Here is a 6,437-nt window from a genome sequence, read left to right as displayed (position 1 = left end):
CCCCACCCCACCCCACCTACACCACAGTGATAGTTCAGCAGGTAAAGGCGCTTGTCACCAAACCAGACGACTGGCGTTCGAATCTCATTTCGGGAACGTCCATTCAGGTTGTCCTCTAAGCTCCACACGCGCACTCTCCCCCTACACTAAATACATAAATGTAAAACATTTTAAAATCCTGGCGCTAGGGAAACCGAGGAATTAAGAGTTCAATACTAGCCAGGGCTACGGAGGGGGAAATTTGTCGAAAGCGGAGAAAAACTACAGAACCTGCAGTATCCGGTTCTGAGGCCCTCTACAGGAGCTTTGAGAGCCTCCTGCAACTCCACAGCCAGGGACTCGACCACGCCCACTAGGCTGAAGGCCCAATCTGCCGCACTATTTGCTCTGCAGGAAATCCACCACCGTTCCTGCTGCTTCCAAAGTAGTCTAAGCTGCAAGTGGGCTTCGACTCCTAAGCCCTAATATTTCACCTCTCCCCTCTACGGACAGGACTTTTGGGGAGTGCTCTGGACTCTGATCTCAGCACACATCTTAAAATCAATCGATATTTGCTCTTTTAGTTGATATTGGGGGTGGGGCATTGTTTTGTTTTGTTTTGTTTTGTTTTGTTTTGTTTTTTTCCAAGATAGAATCTCACTATATAGCTCTGGCTGTCCTGGAACTTGCTCTGTAGACCAGGCTGGCCATGTTCAGTATGGATTCTTTCCACTCTGCCTGCAATTCCCTTATGTCTACAATAAAAGTCTTCTCCATACTTTAGGAATAGTCACATGGAGTACCTTGACGATGGTCAGAGCCAAGGAATGCTGAAAAAAAAAAATCACATTACACAACAGACCTCATGAAAGAGATTTATTGGAAGGGGGGCTAGAAGCAGGGCAGGCTGTGAAGGTGCAGGCTTTACAATAGGCGGTATGGGGCATACATATAGTGAAAATACAGGACAGTGGTGACAGTAGAAACATGCCAGGTACCACTGATCTTTGGTAATGAGGATTAAAGGGTGGGGAATAGGGGAGAACTTGGTTCTGGAATGTGCTGATCTCTTGGTTGACTAACACTTGTTTTTTCATTCACTGTCTAAATGGGTGTCCCATCATACACTAATCTATTTTGATTTATTTATGCACTTATCAGACGTTGATAGTAGTGTTTTTTTTAAAGATGTGGGTGTGCAAGATACAACTCACAGAGCACATGAATCGCATGAAGAAGGAAGACCGAAGTGTGAGTGCTTCGATCCTTCTTAGAAGAAGTAACAAAATACTCAAGGGAGCAAATATGGAGACAAACTGTGGAGCAGAGACCAAAGGAGGGGCTGTCTGGAGACTGACCCACCTGGGGATCCATCCTATGTGCAGTCACCAAATGTAGACACTCTTGTGGATGCCAGGAAGTGCATGCTGACAGGAGCCTGATACAGCTGTCTCCTGAGAGGCTCTGCCAGAGCCTGACATATACAGAGGTGGATGCTCACAGCTAACCATTGAACTGATCATGGGGTTGTTCCCAATGGAGGAGTTAGAGAGAAGACTGAAGGAGCTAAAGGGATTTGTGGCCCCATGGAGAGAGCAACAATACCAACCAACCAGAGCTCCTAGGGTCTAAACCGCCAGCCTGGGAGCACATAGAGAGGGAGCCATGGCTCCAGCTGTATATGTAAGGGTGGAGGGCCCTGTCGGGCATAGGTGGGAGAGGAAGTCCTTGGTCTTGTGAAGTCTGGACGCCCTAGCGTGGGGGAATTCGATGGTGGGGAGGTGGGAGTGGATAGATGGGTGTGGCACACCCTCATAGAAGCAAGAGGAGGGGGGATGGGGAAAGGGGACAACATCTGAAATGTAAATAAATAAAATATCCAATTAAAAAGAAATAAAGATGTGGGTGTGAAAAAATGGCTCAGAGGTTAAGGGCAATTATTCTTGTAGAAAACCTGGAATCCACTCCCAGCAACCACATGACAACTCACAACTGTCTTTAATTTCAGTTCCAGGGGATTCTAGACCCTTTCTGACCTCTTTGGGTACTAGGCATACAGCTAGGTGGTGCACATACATGCCTGCAGGTGAACTACTCACGTATAAAATAAATAAATAAGCCAGCCATGATGGTACACTGTTGCAGGATGTTTGATCACACCATGAACCCCGTGAGGCTGTGATGTTCACTGGAAAAACCCGTTTCTGGTTGTGGTGTGGTTCAGCCTTGGTACACACCTTTATTCCCAATGAAAGTTAGTAGAAGGAAGCACCTATGACCTATGTTTGAAAGTGATATCTGGTTGAGTGGCAGACAAAGAGACAAATGAGAGAAAAATTTGACAGAATAAGATCTGCCTAACTATCTTGAGAGAGAAAAAAGAGACAATGTAAGAGAGAGGAGAGAGGGAGAGGGAGAGAGAGAGAGAGAGAGAGAGAGAGAGAGAGAGAGAGAGAGAGAGAGAGCAATTTTAAAACAAGAGTTTTACAGAGACAGGTTGAAGAGAGAACAAGCTAGACACAAGTGAAGACAGAATGAACCAGAGAATGAAAAGGAACCAGAAGATTAGAACAGATTGCCAGAGTTAGTTTGAGGCCAGGCAGAGCAAAAAGTCAGAGGATGAGAGAGAAATCAGATTTACCAGTCAGCTTGGAGAGAAGTTTGAGCCAGAAAAGTGGAGTTGACCATCCAGCCAGAGTTCAGAATGAGCCATCATCAGTAAACCTCCATCTGAGGTGATAATTATACCAGGTGAATAAAAGTTACGTTTACAGTACATACCTTTAATCCCAACACTCTGGAGGCAGAGGCAGGTAGATCTCTGAGTTTGAGGCTAGCATGGTCTACAGATTGAAATACCAGGTAAGACAGCTAAGACTATACTGAGAAATCTTGTTTTAGTTAGGATTTTACTGATGTGAACAGACACTATGACTAAGGCAAGTCTTATAAAGGACATTTAATTGGGGCTGGCTTACAAGTTCAGAGGTTCAGTCCATTATCAAGGTGGGAGCATGGCAGCATCTAGGCAGGCATGGCTGAGAGTTCTGCATCTTTATCTGAAGGCTGCTAATGGAAGACTGACTTCTAGGCAGCTAGGACCGGGATCTTAAAGCCCATGCCCATAGTAACACACTTACTCCAACAAGGTCACACCTACTCCAACAAGGCTATACCTCCTAAATAGTGCCACACTGGGCCAAGCATATACAAACCATTGTAAATCTTGTGTCAAAAAAACAAACAAAAATAACTAAAGTTTAAATTTAAAAAAAAGTTTTATTTTTACTTTTGGTGTATAAGTGTTTTACATGTATGTATGCATGTATGTATGTATGTATGTATGTGCATCATGTGCATGCCCAGTGCCAGTGGATGCCAGAAGAAGGCATCAGATTCCCTGGAACTGGAATTACAGGCTGTCGTAAGAGGATGAAATGAATGCTGGAAACTGAACGCAGGTCATCCAGGAGAGCAAATGCTTTTAATGCTGAGCCATCTCTCCAGCCCCCCCCAAACCATCTTGTTCATTTCTTTTCAACCATGTTCATTTTCTTTCCTCCTCCCTTTCAATGTAGCATCGTGAGAATTGCATCAAGGTTGTCTCTCTGAGACCCTCATATATCTACTGCCCAGTCCTAGAGTAGAGAGGAAAGAATGTCATAAAGTTATACCAAGGAGAAGTTAAACAGGCCTTGATATACTCCTCTCCCAGTAAGATCGGATACTACCCCCTTTCTTCTCCAATTATATTTTGCTTGTGTGGTCCCATGTACCTGTTACCCTAGCACTTGGGAGGATGTTTCAGACAAGCCTCCCTTTTATGGTGAGACCCAGACTCTATACAAAACAAAGGCAAAATAATAAGACCTCATTGGTCTTCTCTGACTTTTGTTTGTTTTTGTTGTTGACACAGGATTAGTCCAGCCTTGAACTCAGTATGTAGCCCAGGCTGTCTTCTAACCCCTGTACCTGAATGCTGGGATTACAGGCATATGTCACCACATTTGGCATCTTGGGCTTCGGTTTTGTTTTTTTTTTCTTACACTACAAGGTCCCATATAGTGTAAAAATGTGTGTTTTACATTTTTATGTTTTTCTCTTATTAGTATGTCTTTTGTTTCAGTAGACTCAGCATGAACCTTGTGACTGGGAAGAAAATGATATTTATTTTGTTCCCCACACATGGTTTAAGCTTATTGAGTTAAAATAAGTTTTTAAGAATCATAAAGTTTTGGGCTGAAGATGTAGTTCAGTTGGTAGAATGGTTCTGTAGCATAAACAAACTCCGAGTTCAGTCTCTGAACTTTATAATGTGGGCATGATGGTGAACTCTCAGCCATTGAGAAGAAGCAGGAAGTCCAGAAGTTCAATGTTATCCTTGGTGAGTTAGAAACCATCCTGGGATACGTGAAACCCTGTCTAAAATTAAAAACAAAGATACCAAACCCCCACACTATTGTTGATGCCAAGAAGCACTTGCTCACAGGAGCCTGGTATGGCTGTTCCCTGAGAGGTTCTACGAGCACCTGACCAATACAGATGCAGATACTCACAGCCAACCATCAGACTGAGCCTGGGGACCCCAGTGGAAGAGCTAGGGGAAGGACTGAAGGAGCTGAAGGGGATTGTAACCACATAGGAAGAACAACAATATCAACTAACTAGACCACCCAGAGCTCCCAGGGATGAAACCACCAACCAAAGAATATGCATGGCTCCAGATACATATGTAGCAGAGGATGGCCTTATCTGACATCAATGGATGGGGAGGCCCTTGTTTCTGTAGAGGATTGATGCCTCAGGATAGGAGGATGCTAAAGCAGTGAGGTGGGAGTGGGTGAGTGGGTGGAGGAGCACCCTGATAGTGGCAAAGGGGAGGAACGATGGGATGGAATGAGGTGTTTATGGAGGGGTAACTGGGAAGGTAGCATATCATTTGAAATGTAAATAAATAAAATGATTAATTAAAAATTAAAAACAAACAAACAAAACACAACTCATCTAAAAATGTTTGGGGTGCTTAGAAGAGGCCTCCAAGCAACCACGCTCAAAACTATAAGCCTCCTGTGAGAAAGACGCAGAAGGATCTGCCTGAAACCGGTTGAAGGATCCTCGGGTGTGAACAAAGTGTCTCTAAGAGGAAAAGCTGAAAGCTCCATGAACTGACTTGAGTTTTAAATCTGCATTTCCATTTTTTAGCAGAGGCTTAAATGAACAAGTTTTCAGCCTCTATGAACTGGCAGCTTTCGTCCAAAGAACAGGGAGCAGGTTTTAAAATAACAAGTTTTAACTGTCCCCTTTATAAGGAAAAAGGACATTTTGCATTCAAGTGACATTAACTGCTTGGTTTTGGAACAGAAATATGTGTAGGCTGAGCCAATCTCTTATGTGACTTGGTTTATCCTTTTAACTATTTTGTATTCCAACTGTGATAGATTTTATACGAAATGTCCCTTTAGTTCAAAAAATCAGTGAAAACGGGTTGCATAATATACAAAGACAATTTAGCCTAAAATTTATCAAGTAATGGTAAAGCTGTCCCAGAATGTTAAATTAAAAAAAAAATCACCATAACATTTTAAAAATTATTGTGGATTAAAGAAAAATATTTCTAATTTATTGTAGAAAAATTTAAGCCTTCATAAAAAAGAAATATTATGAACCGCTTGGCTTGAACCATCATGCCTTCGCCAATAGATTTTGCTGTTTGCTTCTCCATTCTGATACTCTAAGAAAAACTGAGAGTCTAAAAAAGAAGGCTAAGCATATTTTACATCATCTACAAATCTGTCCATATAATTTTCTAATAAGGACTTAACTTATGTAACAAAATACCATGATCAATACACACAAAATTATTTATATAATCACTCAACAATTTTATAACAGAATTTAATACCAACTTTATATTTGAATTCTCTGATCTTATTGAAGATTTTTTTTTTTACAGGTGCAGTGTCAGAATTTTTTCTTTTAAAATTTATTACTATTGTTGTTGTTGGGGTTTTTCTGATAGAACATTTCTCTGTGTAGCCCTGGCTGTCCTGGAACTCCCTCTGTGGATCAGACTGTCCTTAAAGTCACAAAAATCTTCCAACCTCTGCCTTCTGAGTATGTGGCTAAAGGCATGTGCTACTATTGCCTGGCTTCTCTGAAAACTATTTAACTGGGAATAGTGGCACAGGTTTTTAGTAGCAGCACTTGAGAGACAGAGGCAGAAACAAATGGATCTATGTGAGTTCAAGGCCAGCCTAGTCTACATAGTGAGTTCCAGGACAGCCAGAATAATATAGCATGTATTAGCCAGAACTACTGAGTCTGTTTCCAACAATGTCCCCTGCCCAAAATAAAAAATAAAATAAAATAATAAAATAAAATAAATCTATTTGTGTTTCCCTCTCTTTCTCTCTCTCTCTCTCTCTCTCTCTCTCTCTCTCTCTCTCTCTCTCTCTCTC

General features: G+C 42.0%; 1 protein-coding gene across 1 annotated transcript in view; it reads left to right on the top strand.

The window, feature by feature from the left end:
• Positions 1–6,437, top strand: part of LOC114637200 (E3 ubiquitin-protein ligase TRIM39) — a 158,775-nt gene that overhangs the window by 34,188 nt on the left and 118,150 nt on the right. The gene's annotated exons all lie outside the window — the stretch shown is intronic.

The sequence above is a fragment of the Grammomys surdaster genome, unplaced genomic scaffold (genome assembly GCF_004785775.1).
Source record: "Grammomys surdaster isolate TR1022 unplaced genomic scaffold, NIH_TR_1.0 125231, whole genome shotgun sequence".
Taxonomy (NCBI): Eukaryota; Metazoa; Chordata; class Mammalia; order Rodentia; family Muridae; genus Grammomys; species Grammomys surdaster.
This window is presented reverse-complemented; position numbering and strand designations above follow the sequence as displayed.